General features: G+C 32.6%; 1 long non-coding RNA gene across 1 annotated transcript; it reads left to right on the forward strand.

Moving 5' to 3' along the window:
* The first annotated feature begins 3,680 nt into the window (after positions 1-3,680).
* Positions 3,681-4,220, forward strand: LOC127086230 (uncharacterized). Its single transcript, XR_007789438.1, has 2 exons — positions 3,681-3,805; positions 3,993-4,220. It is a non-coding gene; the product is annotated as an uncharacterized LOC127086230 (long non-coding RNA).
* Positions 4,221-18,663: the final 14,443 nt, after the last annotated feature.

Raw genomic sequence — 18,663 nt, forward strand, 5'->3', positions numbered from 1 at the left:
CCTAAGATCTTTGAAGAGGCAATTCATCAACCAAGGGATTTCTAGTACCATTTTAGAATCCTTCAGCCCTAAGATGAGTTATATCCCTAGGCTTAAATTGGGGTTAGTATCATTTTAGGTTAATCAAATGATGGGAAGGGATTTGTAGTATGATTTCTTGATTCTTGCTTGCTAATGAAATTGTATGTTTATGTGTGGTAATGTGAGTTATTTGATATGTGTTGGTTTGGGATGTTCTGAATAAATGTGCATCATTCATGATTTTATCATTGCATCCATGAATAACTTTTAGTGAGTTTGTTAATCATCATATATTCTATGTGTACTTAGAACATGGAAGAGCTAGGGATTGGTGATGATGACACATCCTTGTTTGCTGTGAAATAATTGTGGAAATTGTTGCATATTCTTGTGTTGCATGATTTATGGATTTGGGGTTGGTTGTATTGGTGTTTGAATGTAGGTTCTTTGGCCCCAAAGTAATTAATTCTGTATAGTTAAGAGGAAGCTCGTTTCTAGTTAACACTATTGTTAGAGTGAACCTCTAACGGTCCCCGAATTAGGATAGTAATGGAAACCTAATATCATGTTAATTCTGCTTTCCTAATTTTGAGAATTGGTAAGTGATGTAACCTTAGATTGAGGCTAATATCGATAGTGATGAAGTCTCGATTATGGACGTAATTCGTGAAGAGTAAGAATATTACTCTTGTTGTGATGGTAGTTCGGAAAATGGGGTATTGAGGGAATCACAATGATGAGATTTCTGAGTCTTTCTTCTGTAGGATATTAAGGAGTGTGTGTAATGTCATTTCTCAATCGATACTTTAAAGTAAACCCCAATATAGGATAATAGGGAATCTCTGTGAAGTGATTTACCGAGTTCTCCCGCAGGATATTAAAGAATATCCGTGACAGGATTTGCCAAATATTTTCTCCTGCAATATATTAGGGAACTTCATGATGGAAGTTGTCTCTAGCCTCCTTGAGGGCAACAAATTAGAGGTATCATGGTATGATATAACACAATGGTGCAGTCTAGTGCTCATTAAGATTTAAAATCTCATCACATTCTCATTGATTATTTTATAGATAAGCATGTATTGGCCTGAGGATCAGCATGGATCCAAAATGAAGATGTAATTTCCTTTGTTTAGTTTTGTTGTATATTTTGTATTCATTCCATGTTGTATTTTAGACATCCTATAGTATATTGTACATATGAAAAAGTTTTGTAACCATGTATTTGTATATTATTGTTTTATATTTCAGTACCAAAATTAACGTATCGAGTAGTATGATTCAAAATTATTTGGAGTGTTACAAAATTATTTGTATTGTATTGAGACTGTCTTATAGTTTAAATTGTAAGCTTTATTAATTTATGGATGATCTATGATATACTTTGAGCTGTTTAGTTTGTGTCGCGACGTATAACTGTAAGATATAATGAATCGGATGCATGCATACTATTTTCTTTTTACTATAATGCATATAAACTAAATTCCTATAAATTTCAAGCAAAAACACTTTAAAAAATATAAAATGAGAAATGTTCATATAGATTATTCTAAAATATAAAACTTAGAAATATATCACGTGAAATCTAAAAGAAATTATTATTAATAGGTTAATAAAAATAAGTATTATTGCATCAAAAGATAATATTTGTTTTGACCAAAAAAATTCTTATTACTACGAAGGTATTTCATCTTAGCATGTTCTTAATTTATTTTAATTTTTAAGGTAATATTTATTTTAAAGTAAGTTTACCTGGGAACAATATTAAAAGGATAAAATATTTATATATATTGTGCGGAGTACGTATTTCCATATTTTTATTGAATTTTTTTATTTTATTATTATTAAACTTTTTATTTATAAATATCAAAACTTAGTTAATATTATGAGTGTTCAAATTCAAACCGAGCTAAATAAAAAATGTAAACCAATTTAAAAATTAAAATCGCAAAAAAATTAAAATTTATTTAATGTGTTTGGTTTGTCTTTTTGTGAAAATTGATCAATTCGAATCAAATGTATGATTCAATTTTTAAAACAAATTTATGATTCAGTTTTTGAAACAATTGTAAATAGAATTAACCGACATATGTATATACCGTTATATATAATTATTTTTAATCAGTATGATTATGTTGTGTTATCTTATTATTTGATAATGCTTATTTTCTTTTATACTATTTACTATTTTAGTTTAATCTATTTATTTTTGTTATTTCATTTTTTCAATTATAATTAATCATTCTTATTATTATTATTATGTAATATTAAAGTTAAATATATTATATGTTATATGTTATATTAAATATATTATTATTTATTATTTTAATATATTGTATTTAAAATAATTTATAATTTGGATATTTAAAAACTTATTTAAATTACATTATATGAAATAGGATCGGATCGGATCACATTATTTAATAAAAAATTCAAAATCTAAAAGAACTGCGAGTAAATTTATCTTTGAATCGGATAAAATTTTGCTTCAATTTATCCAAACCGCACTGCAAACATACATAATTTATTTTAATATATTATAAAGAAATACAAATAAATACTATTTTTAGAGATATTTTAATACTGATAAAAATCTTAACATGATATTTCGGTCCCGTTTGGTTCATTGTTTTATAAAAATAACCTTTATAGTTGTACATATTTTGTTTAAAGAAAACTTACAACTTTAAAAATACTATTAAATAAAAATTTAATTAATATTTTTTCTTAAAATGTTATTTTACTCATTTATCTTTATAGTATAACTTTTTCTATATCAAAATTAAAAAAAAAATATATTTCAAACTATTTATAATAATGTCTTCAAAAAGTCGTTTTTAAAACACATCTCTTTAATAAATATTATGATTTTTACTATGTTTTGAATAATGTACATTCATGTTATATTATATTAAAAATAATTATTTAAATTAAAAAAATAAAATAAAAAAACTTTTAGTGTTTTAAAAGAAGTTTTCTTAAAAATTATATTAAAAAATATAGAAAAAATCTATTTTTAAAACTATAACAAACATGTTCTTTTATTAGCATCTGCAGTTCCTTATTTTTTAAAGTAAAACAAACCTGTTCTTTATAAGCATGTGCAATTCCTTTTTTGAAAATATATTTTCTTTTTTAACATATTATTTTACTTTAATAATGGGTAGTTTTACACATTTTTATAAAGCTAATTTCTATGTAAACATAATTACTTCATTACGGTCAAACATACAGATTTACCTCCGTTATTTATTATAAGCCACTTTAGAAAAATATTGTTTACTATAATATATAAGTCGTTTTATAATATCAATTAATCATTAATGTAATTTTTTCTATTATATCCTAAAATATTTATTATCCTTTCAATTATATCAATTTGTCGTTTCAATATCATTAATGAAGGATAATTTTATAAAATCTTTCATAATTTCTCTTTTTCATACCATAATTCTTAGATTTTTTAATACGTGTGAAAAGTAAAAAACGACTTATAATAAAAAACGGAGGGAGTATTAACTATAGTCCTTAATATATAAAAATATGTTCTTTAAATTTATTAAAGAATCGGTTCAAATACATTGATTCTTTATTGAATTTAAAAAATAAATTCTTTATTATATTAAGGACGAGAATGAGTGTATAAATATCCATAGAAAATTCAATAAATATTTATTTTACAGTGTTGTGTGTCCATTCTTCTTTTAAGAGAACATGGCTCATGGCATCAACCGAGTACACATTTTCATTACGATTCTTTGCATTGCTTTAGTTTTGCATACAGGTAACCCACTTATTTATTCTCTCCCTATTTTTCATATATTTCTAAAAATAATTTATAATATAATTGATGCCACAAACCTTTCAAAATCGAAACTTAGATCTAATCATTGTCAATATATCATTAATTTGTCCACGTGAAAAATGGTTATCATTTGGCTGTAAGTAGTAACTCTTTGTATTGATTGTAGGTGGTGCAAGAAGATATGAAGAAAATATGAGTGGGGATCCCAAATTGGATTGTTTTAACACAGCGGAATGTCCATTGTCTGATGAAACTTGTGCACACAATTGTCAACGTGGAGGTTTGCTTACTGGCAGTTGTCATGGACATCGATGTTGTTGTGAATAAAAATTTATCATTTTGCTCTCCATCAATAAAAATTAAAAATAAATGCATTGAATTAAGTTTGCATTGATCTCAATTTTAACTTTCACTAGTAACATCGCTTTTATTTCTCGTGGCTGGAGATAGTTTTCCATTGATTCAATTAACTACATAAAGTCACCTTGATTTTAAGGAATTATAACTCAATAATTTAATTGTAATGTTTTTACAATATTAGTCTTTAAAAGTCCAATTTTATTTTTTCATTAACGTTTACAGTTCTATATAATAGAATAAAAATTCAATATTAACTTTTTTAAATAATAATTTTTTTTTCTATTCCGCAATTCATATAATATATATATTTATATATATATATATTATATATATATATATATATATATTTATATATATATATATATTATTATATATATATATATATATATATATATATATATATATATATATATATATATATATATATATATTATATATATATATCTTAAATGAATTGTGGAATAGAAAAAAAAATAGCAAAAATCATTATTGATAAAAAAAAGTTAATATTTAATTTTTATTTCATTATATAGAATTATAAAAGTTAATGAAAAAAATAAAATTAGACTTTTAAAGGCTAATATTGTAAAATCATTACAATTAAATTATGGAGTTATAATTCCTTAAAATCATACATTATTTTAACTATTTATCTATAAATATTCTATGAAAATAGAATAAGAAAGAGTGTAAATAAATAAATAAATATATATATATATATATATATATATATATATATAGAGAGAGAGAGAGAGAGAGAGAGAGAGAGAGAGAGAGAGAGGAGAGAGAGAGAGAGAGAGAGAGAGAGAGAGAGAGAGAGAGAGAGAGAGAGAGAGAGAGAGAGAGAGAGAGAGAGAGAGAGAGAGAGAGAGAGAGAGAGAGAGAGAGAGAGAGAGAGAGAGAGAGAGAGAGAGAGAGAGAGAGAGAGAGAGAGAGAGAGAGAGAGAGAGAGAGAAGAGAGAGAGAGAGAGAGAGAGAGAGAGAGAGAGAGAGAGATATGTATAATATCCATTTTGGTTATGTTATCATTGAGGTTTAATTTGGTCCCTTAACTTAAACAATCTCCATATTGGTCCGTTAACTTTTTAAAATGTATCATGTTAGTCCTTTTCGTTCAATGAACGAAGAATTTAGCAATCGATTTCGGAATTTTTATGTCGTTAATTAGATGAAAAGTACTAACATGAGTTAAGAGAACAATATAAACATTTTTTAAGTTTAGGGATCAAAATAAATCTCAATGTTAATATATGAGACCAAAAATTATATTATGCTATATATATATATATGAAATGAAAATTTTTATTTCTAGATTCCAAAACACAATACAATCAAGGTGATCCAAGATGATCCAGCCTAGCGAAAGAAGAAACACAACCATCTATAGACAAATTATTTCATCATTAATCTAACAATATATATATATATATATATATATTATATATATATATATATATATATATATATATATATATATAAAAGTTGTGGGGGTAATATATTTGTATATTGTAATAAATTAACATTTATTTTTTAAAACATAAATCTATATTATATGTGTATTTTTTTTATGACATTTATCTTTAAAAAAATTTAATAATTTTTGCAATTTTTGTGTGTGTAATGTTTTCAATTTTATTATCACCAATTTTTTATATCTTTTTTTATATAAATAAAATTAATGATGGTATAAGTAGTTGTATGTGGTTTTTGGTGATAACGTCTTAGTGTTAATTAAAAATATATAAATAATTTTTTTTAAAAATATAATCAAAAACTATTTTGAAATTGACTTTTAAAAAAACTCACAAATTCCTAATCATATTGAATGGAACCCTAAATAATAATCCATATACCATATAATTTATACTTAATTTTTAATAACATATTTACTGAAAAGTACTCTTTTAATTAATTATTCTATTTTACTTTATATCTTTATTATTAGTATTACATTTATTTATTTATTTGTATATAGAAGCACTCATGTATAGAGAAGAGTTACATTTATTATGTGTGTATCAGTAACACTTCTAGAAAACATAATGGGGCACTTGCCCCCATTTCAATGCATGTAACCCCGCCCATATATATATATATATATATATATATATATATATATATATATATATATAATATATATATATATATATATATATATATATATATATATATATATATATATATATATATATATATATATATATATATATATATATATATATGAAATGAAATGAAATTTTTTATTTTTAGTTCCGAAAACACAATACAATCAAGGTGATCCACGATGATCCAGCCTAGCAAAAGAAGAAAAACAACCATCTATAGACAAATTATGTCATCATTAATCTACCAATATGATGTCTATATTTAGGTTTTGTCCAAGTTTATACACAACGATATCTATGACTTGAGGACCTATGATAGTACTATTCACTTTGTTACCAAAACAATGTATATTCCTAAATTCCAAATCTCATAAATAGTTTTTGCAAAGGAACATTTAAGAATCTCTGCTCTCAAGACTTTTCCTTTACAGTTGTCATTCATTTAATTAAGTTCTTTTTTACATCCTTGAGGGGATTTTTTTTTTAAAATAATCAAATTTTTCAAATATATTTCCAAAATAATCATTGTTTCAAAATATTTATCAATATAACAATTTTCCCAAAAAAATTAACAAATGCGTCATTTGCATTGGCGCATGCAATGAAACTATTGTACATATGCGCCATTTGCATTGGCGCATGAATGTCTTATATGCCACATGCAATGGCGCGTGTATAGTCCACTCAGTGGAGACGTCAATGCATTTGGCTACTGCTCATGTACTCCATCTATAAATACATCATCGCTCTCCCATAATTTTTCACACATCTTCTTACTATCTCCTTCCATTTTTCTTCATTCTCCTCCCATTTTTATTTAAAATATCTTCATATATGTGTCATTATATTTAACTTACCTAAGACTATTGTTTATTATTTATTCTTACTTATTTCTTAATTATCTTTTGTTAGGATCCAAAGAGATTTCGATATCGTGTACATGAATATGTACCACACAATCCTTTGATAGAACCGTATTTACGAGCATGCGGTTTTGTTAATCTACTCAACATAGTCTCATACTCAGTTGATTATAAATTTATTCTTGTTTTGGTAGAAAGATGGAGACCCGAGACCCACACATTTCACATTCCTTTCGATGAATGTACCGTCACACTTGAGGACGTCTACATGTTGTAAGGTTTATCTATCGACGGTAAGGCTGTAAATGATAGAGTTAACCAAGATAATTCTATATGTGATGAATTGTTGGGTGCCCCTTTATGTGAAGACACAACTACGGGACAAACTTCGGGTCAACCTAGGGGCCAAGGTATTAATTTAAAATATCTTAAACAGCATTATTCAAGTATAATATTAAATGAAGAATCTACTGAGTACGAAAAGAAAATTAAAACTCGTTGTTATATTATGATTCTATTTGGTAATTATTTATTTCCTGAAAGTACTAGTAATACGGTAAATATTATGTATTTTTTGTTGTTACGAAACATAAATAAAGTAGGCACATGTAGTTGGGGTTCAACTATTTTGTCCTATCTATATTATTCGTTGTGTAAAAATGCAACAAAAAAAAAATACTTGTACGTTTTATTCTTGCGCCTATTTTCTACAAGCATAAGGTTGGTGAAGAATGTCGTCACTCGCCCCAGTCAACGAGAAGTCATTCACATTCTCATACGTAACAAAGTAAGTTTATATTAAATCTTCTAATTTGTTAGACTTTATACTATAACTGATTGTAACTAATATATTTTCTATATTTTCAATCTAGATGGTTGATCAATGCATTTTGATGTACATTCTTCTATAATTTTACTTAGACATTTCCCTACTTTGTTTTTCTTATTTTACTATTTTATTATGTTTTTAGATTTAAGTTCATGTTTGCCTTTAACCTATTTTCGTTTGTTGTTTTCAGTTTTATTGGTTATTTGATAACTTGTCACAGTTCAGATCATAATTGGAGCTAAGGGATATCGTTTTGTATGTTCTGATATGTGTTGGAAAGCAACGAGAAAGAGCTACAACTTTCATGTTGAATCCAAAATTTGATTCAGAGTGCATGAGTCTCACATAATTCATTGAAGTTTCGTACTTTAGAAAATAATTTGTTTTTGGTCATTTTTGGGTCGGGTTTATGTGTTCCGACCCAGTTTGAATTATAAGTGAAAATCTTATTTTGTAAAAAGGGATCAGCCGCGGTACTGTAGCTTTTACACAGTATTCACGATAAACTTTTTGCTTTGTATGATTATGGTGAGGAACTAATCTTCTAGAGTTGATATGTTGTAATCGAGTTTCCAACGCTTTGAGATTTTTATTCTATCAATTAAATTTCATTTCTCTTTCAATTATATTCTATGAAAATTCATTAGCTTAATCTTTATTTTATGGATGGTTTTGATTAAATTCGTATGATTGTATTCCTAACTGTTAATCGTCGTTTACGTCGCTTTGTTCTTAAATCGCGTTTATAAATCATGTTTGCTTAATTCACAATTGTATTAATCTGTTTGCTTAATTAGGAATATAGGAATATCTATCTGTCTTATATCTATTGCGCTTGCTAATCAATATTGAATCGAATAGAGATCGAAGTCGCTTAGGGAATTGGTAGGTAAAAAATAGTGATTAGCCGGAAACCGAAAACAGTAGATTTACTTATTTTATAATCACTTATTTTAATCACTTGTTTACTTTGTTTTCTTAATCGATCCCTAAACCATAACCCCCCCCCCCCCCCCAAATCGATTTCAGTAGGTTAATGATAATACAAGAATCCTTGCGATACGATACTCGAGTTATCGCTTCTGCTAAACTACAATTTTCTAATTACTCATTTTGACTCATGCGCGATAGCGGATTAGTGGTCAGTTCAGGGTATGAACTACAACAGGTGTCCCAAACACGTTGTAGTAGTATATCGCAATCTTTTGGACCACATTGGACCAGACAATGTATTACTACTAAACAACTCTACTTTTGATTTAAAAAGTTATCCAATCACATATTCTCTAATCATGTCAAATTATTATATAGTTTATCTAGAGGCCATATTTTGGTCTTGACCATTAGGTTAACCATGATGATGATGCGGTTTGGATAGAAAAAACACCAATCATCTAGTTCACTATTGCAGAGATGCACCAGAGTGACCGTGTGAAACTGCAGTTCGACATGCAACAACAAATTCCAGAACCTCCAACGTGTTTAGGAGATTGGAATCAATAAAAAGCTGATGGCCAATGGGATTATTCTGATTAAAGAGACTTCCCAAAAGAGATGTGTCGTCATTGGATGAATCGACATAAGCACATCTTAAACGAACTAGTCATACATGGTGTTAGACCAACTCAACATTATATGGCTTGGTTTAGGCCGGTTACAATGCCATAATTTGTGTCTGAGCCAAGGTATTTGATTGATCCACGCCAACGAGTTTCGTCATCATACGCCCAACAACCAACCATACACCCTTAACAAACCCAAGAACAATGTCAACCCACCCAAACTCAACGATCAACCGCACACCATCACCATACCATATACACTCAACCACCAAACACCCAACCTCGCAACCAATTCATGCCACACACCCAAACTTAAAAATCAGGAACCAAACCCTTACCACCAACAATCATATGCAGCCACCACATTTGTCTATAGCCTCGATAATTCATACGATTCAACCACATCCCACCATATCCCCCACTCATGAACACCCAAACATCCCATCGCCACAACACCCAACCATTATTTGACTTTCTTACACCACATGAACCATTGCTTCGTTTCCAAAACGATTCAATGTCCCAATTCGGGCAACCATACCGTCCATAAACAACTCAACCACAACGACCCAACTACGACAACATGGGCACCAAACTCAATTACGGCAGCGCCGTTGGCAACAACACCCCCAGTTATTGGGAAGAAATGGTGACAAATTTGACAAATACTAACGCACCGGGATGAGGGACATGAGGGCGTTCCAATCGGGTGGGTCATTGATTTTCTTGTCAATTGTTGTATATTTTAGCTTTGTATCATAATATTATTAATTCTTTTTCATTTAGCTATTTATTTTAATTTTATATAAGTATAACATAAAAACTTAAATAAAAAATAATAATATTCAAAGCATGTGCCACATGCAATGGTGTGTGCTCTTCATGTCACAAAGCATGTGCCAATCGCATTGGCTTAATCTGCATGCATGCGTCATTCCAATTGACGCCTTAGTTCAATGGAAACATGCATGCGCCATTCCAACTTGAGCATGCTTTTAAAGGCTAATTATGTTGGTAAATAACTTGAAATAGTGGTTATTTTGGAAATATATTTGAAAAACTTGGTTATTTTAAAAAAAATCTCATTATGTGGTATGATTTATTTGCATCCAATTCAAAATATGTTCCCAAATACTTTTCATGTTTGGGAAGGAAAAAAGGATATTTTAAAGTGTTTCCTTGTTCTTGTAAAAACAACAAGTATCATTTTCTAGCAACCTAAAATGATGTAGCACCTCAAATTTGCATCCTACCTTTTGTATATGCATTTCATATTAGGTCATTAACATAACATAGGCCACTGCATAACATTGCATTGTCCATTTGCCCAAGTGCAAGCTCAGCTGATGAATTAGGTCAAACTGGTCAGGAGAATCAGTCAATCCAGCAAGCATGTGCTATTTTCATTGGAACGAAGCCCTATGGTTGATTTATCAAGTTCATATGGTATAAGGATCATTTTGAAGTGATTTGGCCAAAGATTGGATGCTCAGAAGTCATCAGTCATTGTTCAGTCAACCAGAAACCCTATAAAGTCAACTGTGGTCAACTGTGTCTGATTTTATGGATTGGAAGGTGTGAGATGGTTTGAAAGGCCTCGTTCATGTCCATATAGGTCTCCTTTGACATATCAAAGACCAAGGTTGAAGAATTGGAGGTCAGACAAAAAGTTTCCAAAAATGGCAGGTGACCTATAATTTCACCTGCCCAAAATGGAAAGTTTTTCTCCTCAAAATTACTTCATCATACAAGCTTCAAATGGAATTTTGTCCAACATGAAAGTTGAAGATCTTGATCTCACCATTCCAAAAAGTCCAAGAACTTGAAATTCCCATATGTGGTTGGCAAGATATGGTCCATTCATTTTCAGAAAATGCCCGAAATCAAAGTGGCATAACTTTCACATGGAGTGGCTAATTTGGATGGTTTTTCTTTGAGCAAACCACATTTGATGTGTACTTTCATAATCCATCATCACATTTTGCCAAAAGCATTCACACAAAAATGTCAATTTTCAAGTGCACTAATTAAAATCCAAGGGCAAAATGGTCCAATTTGAGAAATACTTGGAATTTTGAAATGAGGCTTTTTGCAACACTTTCTAAATATCATTTGTGACTTGTTTGAACCAAATTTGGACAGAAAATGAGCTGCATTAAGGAAGGGCATTTTGGCCACACACTTGAAAAATACACTTAACACTAATCTTTCCATTATGCTTAATCATGATTAATTTTGGATTAATGGATTGGTATATAAGGCTAATTGTAACTGTAATCATTAGGCACTAATCATTTTTCAAGATCCAAACAGAAAATCACAAAAAACTCTCTCAATTCTCTCACTTTTTTTACTTTGAACTTTCACTTTTTTTCAAAATTCATCAATAATTCATCAATTTTCTTGCAAATTCGTGGTGTAGTTCTCATTTGCAGGTGTTAATCAAGAGCTGTTTGCATCAATTGGAGCTCAAAACCATCAAAAACTCCAACTGTCCAAGATTGTTCATCAATGGCAAATCAAGAATCCAAACGTTTGGAGTGTTGTTGAGCTACCAAAGCTGTGCCAATCATCTTCCTAATCACCATACTTCATCTGTTTTCGTGAATCGAAGCAAAACGAGCACAAATTCCGCGACTGCCATCGAACAAGGTTGGATTTCGAATCTCACCGTTTGCCAAATTGAGATAGGGAATTTGTAGATCTTTCATTGTAGAGTAGCATAGAGCTTGTATCATGCGTTTTCATCAATTATTGAGAGAGATATCTTGGATTTAAGATTGTATGCCAAAACTTCATTCGTTCGATTCGCTTCGTATATGAGTTTCTGGACGATTTCATAGTCATATTTGGAACGTACGTGTTTAGACCTTTCCAACGGTATATCATTTGTGTGTTTTCGTTGAGATTTGATCGAAACCGTAGCTGGGACTCAAGAACTTGAATGCGAGGAAGAACGAGAAAAATCTGGAAATGTTTCACATTGAATCCGTTTCTGTTCATGGCACTTTTGAAAATCTTGTTTCCCTCCCATAATAGCCAATGAAACGCTGACACGCAATAAATGAGTACTGTACCACGTTTTTGGACTAATTACGAAAACGCCATTGCAAGCTTAATTAATTCGTTAATCATTAGATAATTACTCAATAATACTCCAAAACTTATAAAATTCATATAAAATCCATTTTAAGTCCAAATTTAGTGAGACTTTTTTTGTTAGATTCATAATTTTGTCTAGAATTTTATAGGTATGATAACTCAAGTTGTGCATGGAGATTTTTTGCTTTTGTCTAGGGATCTTTGCCATGTGTGCATTTTTTGTATGTTTCACCATTTTTAACATGAAATGCTCATACATTGTCCAAATTGAATGAAATTTCACATGATGAATCTTGAAACATTCCTGGAGATTTTGGTATATCATTTGTAATTTTTGGATCTCTGGATTGATAGATATGATTTAATTAATTTGAGTGTGACAATTTGTGTCACACTAGGTTAGGTCAATTTCATGAATTTATTTGACATGCCTAGGCTTTTCCAATTGATCTCAAATTTCTCATGCTGTGTCTTGTATATGTCTAGTTTCACCATGAATTTTTGTATGAATTTTTGACTCATTTTCCATTTAATTGAGATTTTTGATTGCTGTTTAGCATTTTTTGGTCTTTGCTTGACTACTTGTCTTCCATGTCTCATGAAATGCTCATACTATATCATATGAATGTGAAATTTGATGGAGTGATTCATAACATGTTTAGGTGTAGTTTGGCTTTGGTCCCATCCATTTCTTAATTGTTTTCACTGTTTGGCATGAGATTGAAGTTGATGCTCATTTTGTTATCATGTGTTGACTTGTTTGGATTGCTGCTGACTTTATGATTTTCATTTCCCTACTTCCTCTTGTCCAAAGGGCATGAAAATTGATATGTAGTTCATTGAATGTGTCCTGTTTAGGCTGGAATTTTTGTGGAATTTATTGAGCTGTTTAGGTATTTGTTTGAGTGATATCATTCTGTTTGCTCCTATATGGGTCATAATTGCCTAGCTTGATCTAATTTGTGCATAAAATTAATTTGGTGCATAGTTTAGATGTGAGACCAATTGGATTCTCTTTGTATTTGATTAATGTTGATTTTGATCATGTTTCACTTGCTGTTTTGACTTTTTTCCTTCCTTTTGACCCTAGGCTTGTCCTAGTGGTCTTGTATCTCATATTTGAATGTGATTTTCAGGTTAAGAGGCAAAATACCTTAAGGAGGTGGATTCACATTTGATTGAGATATCATTTGACATTGTACACTAACTTGTTTTGTTTTGTAGGATGTTTGGATCCTTTGAGTTGACTTGCACTTTGGTGCATTGGATTGTGTTTGTCTGTGTATAGCTAATTGTGAACCATTTGCTGTTTAGTTCTGTGATTGGTATACTGATGATATTTGATTGATTTCAGGTACATTAAGTTGCTAATATTGCTTTGCTTTGCTTGATAAGCAATTTGCACTGAGGTATAACATTCTTGTCTCCATGTAGTCTGGAAGACCTGGCCTGTTACTTGGCCAGGCACCTGTCTGAAGTCCTCCTTAAGAGGCGATGTTTGTGATTGTTTACTTTTGTGCCAAGCAGGTAAAGACCTCAATGAGGCAATTGGCGGAACCCAAGGGATATGCAATTTATCCCCCGCTATTCTGTTGAGTCGTCCCTCTGCTCACACCACTGTGTTGATGCATTGGGACACAAACCCAAGATCTTGTACAATGTACAGTTGTGTCAGAGTCTTGAGTGTAGAGGGGTTCCTCCTTTCTGAACCCACGCTCCTTTGTCTTGAGCTCTCCCTGACCAGGGATAAGAGCTGTGAAGTCTTATCTTCACTCTCCTTTCATCAGCTTCACCTTAGCCCCTCAATGGCAAGGTTAAGAGCTAACCATACCCCTGTACAGATGACTTGCTCTTGCAGTCTTACCCTTTGATTGAGCCCCTTTGGTGTGCATATAGTGTGTGCTACTTGTGAATGCTTGATTTACTGCTTGTGTTGAATAGGATAGGCTTGCTTCCCGTGCAAGTTAGCTAGAAACCTTGACTTAGGGACAACTTTGCATGATAACAGCTAGGCTCGAGTCGTAGTCTCCCTAGTTGTGTTCCTGTCATACCCCAAAATTTGCCCATTAATATTTTAAGACATTTTGCAGGGCATTCCGACTCATTTTTATGACACTGATCTTAAAGGAACAAAGGCCCAGCTCACGAATGGTCCAATCCAGAAAATGGCCCAAACTGGCCTGTTCGCTACGCGCTCGCTACACGCTCGCCTAGCGAACGTTCGCTACACGCTCGCCTAGCGAACGTTCGCTACGCGTTCGCTACCAGCTCGCCTAGCGAAGCTGACAGACAACAGAAAATTTCGGGCTTCATTCTGAGCCCATTAGGTCACAAAAAAGAGCATTATAAATACCAGCACTTCAGTAATGAAGGGGAGAAGGAAAAACAGAGAGGAAGACGGACGGAAACCCTGGCATAGAAACCCGGGAGAATAACTCAGAGCATTCCGAGTAAAGAAACCCTGAAGGCCGCTCATCCGCTCCGAAGCTACCGCCGCCCAACTCCATTCGATACCAAGCTCAGTTACAAATAGGTTTGCCTATCACTAATGTTTTATGCTTCTACTCGATAATCTTTACATATATAAGGCATCATGATTAAACTTTCGGATATGTAATATGATTTCATGTATGAATTTAAGTATGCCTGAATACCCTGAATATTTGACCATGCTATTTCTGTAATTGAATGCCATAAGCCATGTGTCGCATTACGCGAAAAACCGGCGGGAAAAGAAGAAACAACAGAGCCGCCACCGTGCGTTATTTATCCCAAAAGAGGGAAAGGAAACGCTCAGAGTAAACCTGGAAAAGACGTGGTCTCGCGACCAAAGAGAATGGGATCGGGAGTCGGTTATGCGAAGGGAAGGTATTAGCACCCCTACGCATCCGTCGTACTCGACGGGATCCACGCACTATAGGAAGGGAAATGGTTGCTAAAAATACTGCTCAAACACACATCTACACAGGCTGAAAGAGACACAAGAAAACAGACAAGACTGACTCGGCAGGATATCGCATCCTGGGCCTACTTAGTCTATCAAGCATAGACATCAGAGTCAAAGTAGTTCGACCTGGGGGAACGACACATGCTCGCTAGGATGTCGCATCCTATGCATACGTATCTCCTTTGGACGAAGGAGAATCAAAGCATTCGTAGCTCGGCAAACACGCGCACAAACAAACACAGGCAAAGGCAAACGTGGAGCCTGAATGCCAATCACTGGACTTACATCAGCATCCGAACCAAAACACACACAAGAAGGCTAACATGGAGCCTGAATGCCAATCACTGGGCTTATATCAGCATCCGAACCAAAACACACGCACACTGGAACCCGAATGCCACTCGATGGACTTACATCAGCTTCCAAGCACACAACAAGACACAGGATGTGGAATGCCAATCGCTGGGCTTACATCCACCTCCTAACACCAACACAGGAAGAAGAAGGGTCTCGATTGCAACTAGGGCAAGAGAAAAGGGAGGTCTCAATCGCAACGAGGGCGAGAGAAAAGAATTAGTGTTAGTTGTTAGTCAAACTCGACAAGACATCGCATCTCGTGCCTACGTATCTCATCTGGACATGAGAATCAGAGTTGCCGTAGTTCGGCTAAACTATTCCTGTTGGTTTGTGTTTTTTAGGTGGACAACGTCACTACGCAATCTACCGGATGCTCGACCTTTGGAGACTTACTCATCTGTAGTAGAAGGAGTTGACGTATCCTTAAGAGGGGGTAATGTTTGTTTGTGTTTTAGGAAAGCTCAAGCAAGAAAGGAAGTCCTATACGAAGGAACCGTGCTACCTTAATTGTCATGCAAACGAGACTACGCGGAGTCTAGCAAACCTAGGGGATACAATCACACCACACAAACATATACAACATGAAATAAACACACCAACAAGGGGCTCAAACATCAGGGCTAGGCTTTAGTCGAGGGGTCATATCAACCTCAACAAACAAGCCTCTGTATCGGGGTCAGGTTAGCTCTTAACCTTGCCATTGAGGGGCTAAGGTGAAGCTAGATGAAAGGTGATGAGGGGTGTGCCTCATTGCTTCTATCTCAGGTCCGAGAGAGCATGTAAATATAAGAATGTGGGGGAGTTCAGAAAGATGGAACTCTTTCCCCAATTGGACTCGATAGATCTTGGGTTTGGATCTCAATGCTACAACCATGTAATGGGAGCAAGGAGAAGACTCACAGAATAGTGGGGGATAGATTGCTTATCCCTACCTTCCACCAATTGCCTCAAATGAGGACTTTTCCTGCTTGGGACAAATATAAACATACACAAGCATTGCCTCTTAAGGAGGACTTCAGACAGTTTGCCCGGCCAAATAACAGCCGGGTCTCCAGACTACATGAAGAAGAAGGTTCTATACCTCAATGCCAATTGCTTATAAGCAAAGCAATGCAAGTTTTTAAGAGAGTTGAGCAACTAGGGGTACCTGGAAACAGTCAAACAGAATCAGCATCCCGACATAAACAAAACAACAACATTAAGAATCAATCAACAATCAAACAATGATGTACATCATGTGCTTAACACAAAGGTCAAGTGAACCAAGCCCTACAAAACAAACAATTAGTCAAATGAATTCAACTCAATCATGTATCAACCTCCTTAAGGCATTAGCTTTTTAACCTGAAAAGTCAAAGTCAAGCTCAAACATAAGTAACTAGACCACTAGGCCAAGCCTAGGGTCAAAAGGAGGGAAAAATCTTAAAACAGCAAGCCAATCATGATCAAAACCAAGATATTTCAATTACAAAGGGACTCCAATTGGTCCCATATCCAAACTATACACCTATTTCAATTTATGCAACCTGTAAGGCAAAGGAAGCAAATGTAAACCACATATGAGCAACCAGCAAGATCACATCCAAAAAAAATATCAAAACAGCATGGAAAATTCCACAAAAATTATATCCTAAATAGAGGACATTCAACAAGCTACATGTCAATTTTCATACAATTTGGCCTAGTGGGACTATGGGAATTAATTCAACATGACAAGGCATGCAAAAACACAATCAAATGAAGCTACAAAATGTATGCTAACTTCAATCACATGGTAAACAGTGGCATTAAATGGTAAATGGATGGGACCAAAGCCAATTTGTAGCTTAATGTGTTAAGAAACACTCTACCAATTTTCATTATCATAGGGTAATGTATGAGGATATGGCAACATATATACAAAAGGTTACACAAGTAAAGCCCTAAAATGCTAGGCAGCACTCAAAAATCCTAATCAATTAAGAAATGGATTATAAAAATCCACGAAAAATCATAGTGAATGTTAACATATTAAAGGCACTTCATGCAAAAATTCAAGGCCATAGGCCAAAGGGAAGCATGGTAAAAAATTCAGGGAACTCAACATATCATTTTGTGTCACATTTTGTCACACTCAAGTTCAATAAATCATAGCTAAAAGACCAGAGGTCTAAAAAATACAAATCCTATATCAAAAATTCCAGAAATGAGTCAAGGATCTACATCTAAAATTTCATTTAATTTGGATTAGGCATGATGATTTTATGATCGAAATAGTAGAACATGTAAAACTTGCATACATTGTAAAGACCTCTACACCAATTAAAAATTCCACCAAGCACTATTTTATTTTTTGATTCTAAAAAAAAGTAGATGAAAAATGAAGATTAACACAAAAAATCTTGAATTATTTGGATCAATATTGAGTAATATATGATTTTTTGAAGTTTTTAAATATTTATTGAAATATTTATTTAGGATGGATTAGGATTAATTAATTAATAGTGCAGTGGATTAATCATGGAATTGCCTTACTGTTACAGCAAATGACAGTAACGTGGAATCTATAGCCAAGGCCAAAAACGGTGCCGTCCAAATTAATGCGGTGGCGGCAATTGATTTGTCCAGGCCAAGCGGGAAACACTATTTTGAAAAGAAGCCAGGCGGAACAGGATTGAACGCAGGAAATTCCAGAAAATTAAGCGTTATTCGCGTTCATGTTCATCATCACCG

This window comes from Lathyrus oleraceus, chromosome 5 (assembly GCF_024323335.1).
Source record: "Lathyrus oleraceus cultivar Zhongwan6 chromosome 5, CAAS_Psat_ZW6_1.0, whole genome shotgun sequence".
Classification (NCBI taxonomy): Eukaryota; Viridiplantae; Streptophyta; class Magnoliopsida; order Fabales; family Fabaceae; genus Lathyrus; species Lathyrus oleraceus.